Source organism: Poecilia formosa, unplaced genomic scaffold (assembly GCF_000485575.1).
Source record: "Poecilia formosa unplaced genomic scaffold, Poecilia_formosa-5.1.2 Scaffold654, whole genome shotgun sequence".
NCBI classification, from domain to species: Eukaryota; Metazoa; Chordata; class Actinopteri; order Cyprinodontiformes; family Poeciliidae; genus Poecilia; species Poecilia formosa.
This window is the reverse complement of record NW_006800593.1, coordinates 12,230-24,458: the sequence shown is the minus strand read 5'-3', so window position 1 is coordinate 24,458 and position 12,229 is coordinate 12,230.

Below are 12,229 nucleotides of genomic sequence, written 5' to 3'. Positions count from 1 at the left end.
ATTTGTAAAGAAAGACTAATATGCCTGGAGTTTTTTCTAATAACACTGTTTAAAATATTCCAGATACCTTTAATATTATTTTTTATTTCTATCCAACTGTTTACTATAATAATCTTGTTTTGCTATTCTTAAAATAGCATTTAACTTGTTCTTATATTTCTTGTATTTATTTTCTGCCTCAATTGATCTATGCCTTATGAAGTCTCTATATAACTTATTCTTTTTTTTTTTTACAGGCATTTTGCAGTCCCTTTGTGATCCATGGAGTTTCTGAATATTTATTTTTAACACTAAACTTTATATTGGGACAGATTTTATCATATAATGATTTAAAAATATTCAGAAAATTATCATATGTTTTATCCATGTCATTTTCTTTCGATACTGACTGCCAGTTTTGTTTAGATAATTCATCTTTAAATGCATTTATAGATTCTTCCGTCCTAAATCTTTTAATAATTGGATTATTTTTAGTCATGGAAGCTTAAAAGCGTAAATTCAAGCTAGGAAGACTCCAATCAACTTGTCGGCCGCTTCCATTACCACGCCCACGCTTCAATCAACAAGCACCGGCGCGCAGCCACTCCAGCCAATCACCTCGCAAGAGTTCCTTCAAAAGCACCAACAAAGCCGGGCTCTTCAGCTTTTCAGCCGAGCTTCGACCCACCTCCTCCCTATCTCCACCTTCATCCAGACGAGCACCTCCGTGTTCCCTCCTTCCTAGGCTTTTCTCCACCACCAGTGTCCGGGCCCGGGGGAGAAAACTACCCTGAGCTCCGGCCCGAGCTTATCATCAAATCGCTTGATGCTCAGCATGAACGTCTTCAGCCGGGCCCGAGCGCTAAAAAAAAAATGCAGTCTAATAAATCTTTCTAACCGTTTTTTTCTGTGTGAGTTTCTCCAGATTGAATTAACTTTCATGTGGCAGATATCACAAACAACAAAAACAGGTAAATGATCACTGATGTCCTGAACTAACAATCCACTTATTGTGTTATCTATTAAATTTGTAAATATGTTATCTATTAATGTAGCTCTATTAGCTGGGATTCTGTTAGATCTTGTAATTTGAGGGAAAGGCTCATACTATATATAGTACTAATAAACTATTCAGTCAATTTGTGATTGACATTCAGCAGATCAATATTAAAGTCCCCACAGATAAAATAGTTCTTTGAAGTTATAGTTGTATAGGGTTTCTCAAACCATTCTGTGAAGAGGTTCATATTAGAGCCAGGAGTCCTATATATGCAGCTAACAATTACATTTTTATTTTTTTCCATATATATTTCAACTGTTAAACACTCAAAATTATCTTTCACCACATTAGTCATGTTTTCAGTTAGATTATATCTAAGACTGCTATCCACATATACAGCTACTCCTCCACCAGTCTTCCCTTCTCTGTCAATATAACTAAATTCATAACCATCTAATTCAAACTCTGCTCCCTTCTTAGAATTAAGCCAGGTTTCAGAGATAGTGATAACACAAAGGTTGGTTAAATTGGCTTAGACAGTCCTTGATGTTGTTAAAGTTCGCATATAAGCTTCTACTGTTGAAATGTATTATGGAGAACTTACTGTTGGCATTAACTGTTGTATTGCTGAATAGAGTAATAGCAACAGTTATTCACAATATTATAGAAGAAGTTGTTTTCTGGATTCCAAACCTTTTCCTTGTCTTGACTCTTATATTCAGTGTAGTCAAAAGTTTTCAATTCCAGGTAATCAGCATTAGTTAGAGGTGTTAATGTTGTGTCCATAGCTGATGGGGACAACATATTGTTTAACTGAGACATGGTGATTAAGTGTCATGTGCAATCATCTGGGTTCCCAGACATTGGTTATAGCATTCAGTTGTACTTATCCAGTTCAGCGATGTCCCGAACAACCAGAATCTTTGCCTCCTCCGGAGCTCCATTAAGTTTGACGAAGACCTTACAATCTGTTGTCCATGTTGATTAGATCTTTCCTTGTTTTCTCAGAAACCGAGCCTTCCTGGCAATATCAGCATTCTTCTTGGTCAAGTGCTCATTTATAAATACGTGGGATCCTTTCAACAATCTGCCTTGTTTCAACAAAGCAAACTTGTATTTCCTCTTTATGAATCTCATGATGATGGCAGGTTTATCTTCTTTTCCCCTTCTCGGAAGCGGGTGCCATGCTTCCACAGTGTCACAGTCACAGACCACCTGTATATAGAAACAGGTGGCTGTAATAAGCCACCTGTTTCTCTGTGGAGTCAAGCACTTCAACTGATGGTTCACCAACAGTACTAGGTGCAGCCACTGTGTTGGCATATGAACAGGGCTTAACTCTAAGTCCAGTGATGATCACATCATTTATCTTACTGAATTGCTCCAAATCGGCCACTTGGTTCTCCAATACAGCGATCCGTTTATCCTTTTCCTTATTAAGAAGTCTCAACGACTTCACTTCTTTTACCAAGTCCAAAATGTTGTTTTGATGCAGTCGTATAGCTGTCACTTCCTCAGAAAGAAAATCCAGGGATTTCTTAATGTCATCAAGATCCTCTGATGCTTGAGTCTTTCTAGATCTCATTCTCTTACAATTTCATTTTTTAAGTCTTCAATGCAATTCCTCAGCCACTGCTTACGAGTTAGCTTCTAGTAGGCTAGCTTCGGTTAGCCGCTAGCCCCACGGCCACCTTTCCTTTGTCGCCACGGATGGTCTCAACGAACTTTCTGTGTCGTGTGGTTGACACGGAAAGTGATCCAGGAAATTATCAGTGTTTGCTGAAGCGTTGTTAACCTACTTTGACAGGATCCGAAAGCCTTTAGCAGCAGCAACAGCAGGAGCAATAGCAGCAGCGTAGCAGCGTGGTCCCAGCATGGTTGTTTCAGTAGCCAGGTTGACTTGAATTATGAAAACAAATTTGCTTTTTTGGAAAACATCAGTTTCAAAAAATCTCACATTTTTCAATAAAAGGTTTTTACGCTGTATCAAAATTTGTGTTTTTCGAAAAAACTGCGATGCAAACAGACATCACACGAGTCATGCCGGTTATATTTTATAGCTTTTTACTATTTCTGTTTTATTGTGTGTATTTATTTGTGTTAATTTATGTTATTCGGTCATTGTAAAAGCCAAAGTGATTTACAAATAAGAATTGATAATGTGACTGTGGAGAGAGTGACTGAAGTCCGGTTTTTGGGAGTATTGGAAACCTCACATAAAATATGTCCAATCTAAAATAGTAAGAAGTATTGCAGTTCTTTTTAAGGCTAGAAAACATCTACAGTCCTCTGCCCTATATATTCTGTACTGTTCACTTATCTTACCATATCTAAGTTATTGCGTGGAAGTTTGGGGTAATACTTACACAGCTTCACTTCAACCATTATGCACGCTACAGAAAAGAGCCATTTGTTTAGTTCATAAAGCTGATTTTTATTGTCATACCCACAATTTATTTATAGATTCTTATTTACTGAAAGTCACTGATTTGGTAGAGTTTCAAACTGCACAGTTTATGTATAAAGTCAGAAACAAAATATTACCAGAAAATATTCAAAAACATGTTCAGATCATTTTTTAGGTTTGCAATGAAGTTTTTGTCCATTAATTTAAAACTCCTAAAGAAAATTTGATTGTCTTACAAAAGAGAACCTAAACTACATCTGGCTTCACAGGTAACTCCATTTATTTTCTACAGCGGTGAGCACCAGATACGGAAAAGTTGGTGTTTTATCCAGATTCCGTCAGAATTTGGCTCTTAGTACCAAAATGTTTCCAGCTTCAGCTCTGCCTTCTTGGTCTCCCACCTACACACATGCTTTTCATCCAACTGCCTGTCTCAGTGCTACTAAGAGGTACAAACAAAACTTTTATTTGAATTTCATGTTGATTTTGTACCCTGAATTTAAACATAACACTAACAACTCATGTTTTGGCTCAGTTTTCTGCTTCATTTGAAGTGCATGTCTGCATGGCTTTCAAGTTTGAGAAATAAAGATTCCAATTTATAATAGGGCCTGCAGCATTCAATGGGTGAGCATGCAGCAACAGCATAGCGGACTTACAGAAACAAAGCCAACAACGTTAAAATAGTCATTACTGAGCATTACACTGAGAAATTAATATGCTTGAAAAATTTTTTTTTAAATAATTTGAATAACTAATGTTTAGTACCATTCAAAAATCAGTTTTGTGTTGATAGAAAGTTTAACAAATATTTAATTTGTTTAAAATACAATTTATGTGTAAAATTAGACATGTAAATTGACTGAATTTATATTGCCTTTTTCTAAACACTTGACACTAGAATCACATTGACATTGTCACACTCACAAACACATACATTCCTACACTGACACGGTTTAGATTTCCGATCCATTATAATGATGTTTAATATTATATAAAAATATTCACCTAATTTCATAAAGACAATTTTAAAGAAATACACAGAAAAAAATTACAATGTTCCATTAAATGAAATCTTTACACACCTGCATGGTATACATGCATTCTTCACCCAGCCTGGTTTCTGGTCTTAAAAAGTGCCAATATAAAGTACTAACAGAAAGATGACAGTAAAAACATTTAAGCAGCACTGTTTACAGTGGGCAAACTTTGTATGGCATGTGATTGCATCCTCTATCAGAGAAGATACTCCAACTAATTAACCAGCAGACATCAGCTCCTTAGACTCCTAGAGTTTCCCTAGAAAGACTAGAAAGGAAAAACAAAAAGTTTTTTGGTTGCTTTGAACACCAGGCTGCTCCCACTGTTCCTGCCTCCCTTCACTCCTCCACTTCGGCTCACAGATCCTCCCCACATTAGTGTTAAAGAATAGACCTGCATAAATGGTTGCACTTTTACTAAAAAACACTTTTTTGCTAACAGTGTTTTTAAAGTCACTGCATCCTGTAAAACCTTTGACTGTTCACATGTTATTAAAATAACCTTTAATCTATTATAATTAAATATATTTAGTCAAAAGAAAAAAAAAACAGTTCTTTTGGTCAAAAATAGACAAAAAGCCAAGGGAGAAGGTAATAAAACGTTGATTCTTATTTCAATAAGATTTTATTTTCATTTCTGTCCATCTTATAAAACTTTTTTTTCATTCACATTTCATTTATTTCTGTATCTACTAGAAAACATGCCAAATTTAGTCACAGTTGATGAAGTCTGAGCTCCAGTATATTTTTTCCAAACAATTTATTTCCGTTGTCCTATTGTGAGAAGCTTAGACCTACAATTTTAAATCAACTTATTTTATATACTCCAGTTTAGATCTAAACGCAGTAAATTCTATTAGTTATTATTAGTCTTAGTTATGATCTGAGTAAACTTGCCATCTGTTTAGACCAGCCTGGAACCTGTTCGCAGCGGAGCTCCTCTCAGACTCCTGGTGCGGCTCACGGGCTGCAGGAGGAGCACCTGTCGGAGTGAACTCCACTCTCTGAGCCTGACATGGCGGGAAGGCAGGGAGTCACTGACCTGTCACTCAGTTGATGCGCTGCTCACACCAAACCAGCTGCTTCTGCTTCCTCTGGACTTGGAAACGGTCTTTCTGCGCCTTCAAAGCTGCAGCGCCAATGAGCCCAAAAAGACGGAAACACGGGACTGAAGTACAACTAAAGTTTCAGGCAGACGCAACGCCTCTTCCTAATATTTTTGTCCTCTGAGAACTTTATGCCTGCCAGTATGTTTTCGGCCATCTCTCCTCCCCCCCAAACCTCTGCCGAATTCAGCACTCAAAGAGCAAACATGAAGCTTTGGCCCATTTCGAAACGTCAGCAGCCACGCCCCCCTCTTGCGCACAGAGGAGGAAGCCTCGGCAGCATCCCCCACACTGTTACTGCTCTTCCCTCACCTGCCGCTACAAGACCATAATGCTAGTGTAGAGAGAAAGAAAGAAAGAACATGACTTGGACGTGTCTGAAGCGCACCAACTCTAACGTCCATTAAGCTGTTTAAGACTGTTTAAGACACGTTGTTTCAAGGGCGTAGATCCCATCTCATTATTGGGGGGGGCCATAAACAGGGAAATTTCTTAAGACCAATTTTGGGGAGGGTCGGCAAAGTTACAGTGAAATGTAACGTAAAATGTGGTTTAAAAAGTACCAAAAATAACTAGTAATGCACATCAAACGTGTTTTTCTCAGTAAGCAACCTATTGAGAAATAAAACTGAAACTCAAATTTTGCTTCTATACGAGTTTTGTTCATTCTCACTGATCTAATCTCTGCTACACCTTTACAAAATTTTAAGATTCTAAATAAAAAAGCTTTAATTAATAACTGCTCTTAATAAAATTCCTCATAAACATTGATTTATTGAAATGGTTCCCAATACAAGTTATGGACTATTTAAATTACAACTTAAGTTGCTTTATTTTTAAACCTTTTTTAGTTTTGCCATGTCCTGGGTGACAGAGAACCAACAGGTAGATAGAAATGAATATCTGGGGGGTATTATAACTTAAACTTAACATTTAAAGCACCAGGGTTTATATAGAAAAATATTCAGATTTTATTTTGTGATTTTAAAGGCTCTACATTGAAGATGGGCAGCTGTCTGCTTTTTCTATCTGTTCTCTCTTCTGCTCTCAGCTCCCACACTCTGAGCTGGGTCCACTTGTTCAACCCTTCCCCCCGTTTCAAGCTCTTCTAATTAACTAAAAGTTAAAGAGCTAAATATGAATGAGATGTTTGCTACCTTTGACAAAAAAGCTTAAGTCTATGAAAGCAGTGTAGCAGTTTTGTTAGGAGCTTATCATGATTCAGCCAAGGTAAAAAACATAACGAACTGCAATCTGATCTTTATTGATAATGTGTTTCTTCTTATTGATCAGTGAAAGTAAATAAAACGTGTTACATGTCTTTTAAGTATTTACTTACTGGAGGGGTTTATGTTTGTGCTGCAGACCCACAGCTAACAACTAGCTTCTCACTTCAGCAGCTCTGACACGAGCCTGTGCCGTTCAGCGCTGCTGTTGCTCCTCGTATTTAAATGCAAACGTTTCTTCAATTATGTTTTTGGGGGGGACAATTCTAGACTTTTCCAAGATTGGGGGGGTCTGGACCCCTCCCCCACCCGACCCCCGGGATTTACGCCTATGTGTTGTTTAAGATTCCAGTCTTAAACAAGATGGAAGTCAGTGAAATGACTGTTTAACTTCAACCTCAATTGACATTTTCATTGGGATGCTATGCGATAGGCCAATTCACATAGCATCAAACTAAATTTCATTCCATGACATGGAATGAAATTTAGTTTGATGTGCTTTTCAAACAAAAAAGTGTGGCATGGGTATTTGTTCAACATCCTTAACTCTGATACCCCTAAATAAAATCCAGGTAGGGAGTTCAGAAGCCACAAAAGAGCTGTTAAGGTAAAAACTCTGAGAAGAGCAGCGAGAGGGACCAGAACATATGAAGGCCACCACATGAGGAAGCAAGAAATCCTTTGCAGAGAGGAGGAGCTGGTAGCCAAACCCCAAGAGACCAAAGGGTTAGGCTGATGCTGGGAAAGACAGTAGCAGAGAGGCTGCTGCTGATGATAAAGGCTGTCCTTTAAAGGACAGCCTTTATCAAGGTGATAAAGGCGATAAAGAGAAAGTTGCAGAAGTTACATGCTGCTTCGTCTGAGGTGCCATCAGGTATGCGCCTGGGTCAAGTGTGATTTTATAGATTTTATAAATTTATAAATTTTATAGAACAATGGAAAGCAAACACATTAAGAATAAACACCTCTTGGAATCACACCCAGAATTTATTAACAAAATACTCCAACTTTACAGTAAAAATTGTTACAGTTTTTCTCAGTCGCTTTGATGCATTTCTCAAAACAGAACTGAAATTCTAAAAAATCTTCAAATCAATTTGTCAGTTGTGCACATAGAAAAAGCAGTTTCCAATTCCTTGGACCAAGCTGCAATTGATTTTCTACATCATGCTAGTAATATGTACAATTAATTCTCTGCTTTTTCCTACATTTTCAATTGCTTTTGTCATGTTGGTCAAAATGTATATGGGTTTCTGTGGAATAGTCCTGACCTTCTGCAACATTTAATTTCATTGTATAGGATTATAGCTATATAATTTCATTAGAAGTTTTTTCTAAATTTGTCCTGAATTGGTCATGATGATCCACAACAGGATTCTGATGGAGTTCCTCTCACATTGCTCTTCATTCTTTAACCCCACTGAAGATATTTTTTCAGCACACAAATGGAAAGTATAGAAAGACTGCACTGTAACTCCTACAAACTTAATGTCAGTTTTCATTAAGGAGATTGTTTTATGTTCCCATTTCTACTGTTTTTTTGCTTGTCCAGTCTTTTCCTTTTAGTATCACAATGGCACAGTCTGTCAAAAAAATACAGTAAAATCATAAATGTGAATTTTGTTCAGTCCCTTGCCATTGATCTTCCACAATTACAATTTGATTTGGAATTCTTGTCATCAAAACTTTAGCCATAAAGTTGTACACCACTCAGGATATCCCTCCAGAGTACACCACTACATTGACAACATTTTGCAATTGCTTTTGACTGTCTTATCTGAACACGATTAATCAGGATCTTGTCATTCTGAGGCACTGATGTGTTCATGGATAAACATATTTACTTTTGAGATATGAACTACTGATTTTGAGAAAGAAACTGAATTGTGCAGATAATCCATTGTGTTTTCCTGTTTGAGAAAAGCACTTACTGTTTCGCAAAGGTCAAAAATTATTTGAGAAATGCACCAAAGCGACTGAGTAAAAACTGTAATATCCATTCCCCAACTTATGCAACTTCTTTTTGTCACCTCTTGGGGCACCATATAGTGGACTTTGTTCTGTGAAATCAGAATCATTACAAAGTTTAAAATAAATTGCACTGGTTCTGTATAGTGTATATTTAGCATTGGCACTGCAATATGCAGGATTCATCCTGCATATTGCAAAAAAGAAAAGTAAGAGGAAATGAGATCCAGCTTGTGACCTGGATAACTAAGAATCTACACTGACACAGGGGAGCTTTGTGATGATATGAATGTAGATTTGATAATATATTCAACCTTAATCTATCCAGACACACCTGAAATATTTAAGGTCACTCCGTCTCATTTCAACTGGCTTTTCCTAAACTCATTTTATGGAACTTTCTCCTTTTTTGTGTATGCAACAATTCTGCTTCTGACCCCCACTCAACATGCAGCTGAGGGGTTTAGTGAATAGATTTTATACCTGAAATCAGTTTTAAATAGCTTTGAAAGGGCCAAAAGGGTAACTCAGTGTCATTTGGTTCTTTTGCTAAAAGTTTGCTCACTAACACAACTTTTTGTCTCAACTCTTTTACTCTGGAGAGTCAAATCAATTTATCTGCTTTTTCTGAAAAAAAAAATTGTGTCAAAAGCTTGATAATAGAGCCTTTACTTTTAGCCTTGTTCATAAATTATGAAGTTGTTCTTATTGTGACTACTGTACTGTGATAAATTAAAGACAGAGCTATATCACTCCAAATTTATGTATTTTATTGCTTTATCGCTATTTCTCCTTGGAGAAACAAATCAGGTGGGCCGTTCCAGTGGTCGGCACAAGGCTGAACTCTCTACCAACAGTGGCAGAGAGGAGAACACTGGAGAAAATTATGGACACCAGACATGTTCTGCAGTCGCGCCTGCAGCTGTACGGCTGTACACACTGTATGTACCTTGAGATTTTCCTTTAAGTATAAAAAAAAGAAAAATGTGATTGGATTTTCTTTATTTTTTAAAGTATTGCATGGAGTTTTTTGGAGACACACCAGGAACAATAAAGAGAATGCTACAACTGTTGGCTGAACACAGGGAGAAATGGACTGAAACATGTGTGAACATAAACAATGTGAAGATTCAGCTGACTGAGCAGCCGTCAGTAGCTCACACTGGAATGTGGACATTGATAATTCTTTAGTTGTTATGTGAAACAGGTATTTTGAAGGTGTTTAGCAAAGAAATATTTTTGTGGTGTCTTGATGCCTTAAGACAATTATTATTTGAAATCACAATTTTTGAAGTTGATGGTTATATATACAAATGCCCTGGTACCATCCATTTTAAAACTGAAATTTACAGCAGAGAATAATTATTCCTAATAATAAAGCTGAAGCAATGGTAAACAAATTTATTGAATAACATCTATTAGTCAGGACAGGGAGAGCACACTACTGCTCTTTCAACAATGGAAGTAGAGGGGTGCTTCAGCATCAGGAAATGTGTAAGTTATTGAGTGGCAGAGGCGACTAGCCTGTGTGGCAAATGCTTTCATTTGTCTAAATGAAACATGTTCATTTTAGACAAATGCACATGCTTTGCAAAATACTTTTCCTTAACACCTATTTCTTTGGACTTAGTTATCACACTGAATAAAACACTTAACAGAACTCCACCAACTTCTGCAAGTGTGTGGGAAACCAATCTGTTCCACAGTTTAACCTGGCAGCATACCTTCAAGAAAATACACAGGGCAAATCCGACCCACATCTACTGGTGCCCTCCTGTTTGATACTGAGAATTGCAAATTAACCTACAAAATCAACACTCCAAAATCATCAGGTAATGATTTATGATCCACAACAGGATTCTGATGTGGATCATAAATCCACATACCTAAGTAAGTAACATACTTACTTAGGTAAGTAATGTACTTACCTAAGTAAGTACATTACTTAGATAATGTACTTACCTAAGTACCTAAGTACATTTACTTAGGTAAGTACATTTACCTAAGTAAATGTACTTACATTTACTTAGGTAAGTACATTTACTTACCTAAGTAAATGTACTTTACTTAGGTAAGTACATTTTACCTAGGTAAAATGTACTTAGGTAAAAGTACAAATACACAGACAAAAATGTACTCTAATAAAAGTAAAAGTACCACATTAACATTTGTACTTGAGTAAAAGTACTGGCTTTTAAAAATACTTAAGTATTAAAACTAAAAGTACTTGCTGAATCCATTACCTAATCGCAAATACAATATCATTAAGAGTAGCTGTCGTATTTAATTTTAATACATCAGAAATGTGCCATTTTATGAACAATGCCACAGATAAAGCATGTTTTTATTGTGTTTACTCTCTGTATGTGATTCTATGCGTCATAATTTCAGGGATGGAAACATCTTGTCTCCTGTCCTAACATAACACGAACTTCACTTTTTTGCCACTAGTGGCATTTATTTTTGAAAGAAATCCAACAGAAAGGGGCTGGAAAGAAAGTGGGTGGGGGAAGACATGCAACCAAGGAGCCACAAAGTAATATTGTAGTCAAGACCACCTAACCCGAGACCAAGTCAAGACCAAGACCAGTGCCCCGTGCTACATGACACAATAAAATTAAGTCAAAATTGCTTCTCAAATTGATCTGGAAGATCAACATTCCCATAAAACACCTATATATTAAATACTTGGAGCTTAAATAAATTTAACCAGTATCAATTCAAACTTCTTCTTCATTCTATCTCTGTGCCAAATCCAAGGAGGTCTCCTGCAATCCCTAAAAAGATAATACCCTGGGCGGTTACCCTAGTAATAGTACTAGGGTTTCCACCTTTCAGAAAAATCAAATACGGGACGCCCACCACGGCGTGTCGCCCTACTCTCATGGGGTGGGACGTCTGCCACATTATTTTATGGTGGTGTTTTTTGTTTTTAAAAAGTTATCCATAGAGCAATCGTTCATACATAGAGTACCCCAAAACTGTACTCCAATCAGAGTATCATACCTTAAAAGACATTTAATTAAGCAAGTGTAAAAAGTATTTGGTAAACTACTCAAGTACTGAGTAACTGATTATAACCCCTAATTTAATATTCAAAATGTGTCCTCAGGCAGCCAAAAGTATAAAAGTTATGTGAACATTCTGGTATTTTAAATAATATTGCCAGAATAATTTATACAAAAAATGAGTTAGGTTTGGAGGCTGGTTCTATAACAAATTCACCACGAGGGCCAAGGTAGTGTTTTTGAAACAAACAAACCAAACAAAAACACATAGCAATATTTCATCATTTGATATATTAAGTGAGCCAAAGAGCCACATCTGTCTCCAGAGATTCAGTTTGCAGATCCCTGTCAGATGGAAAGTGTGATTCTATACAGCAGCTAAAAGTGCAGCACTAGAATATTTAATTAATTGTTAAAGTAAAATTGTGAAGGTTAAAACAAATCCACCACTGATTTGTTATTTATTTAGTAGAATTTCTTTGGTACCCTGTTGGC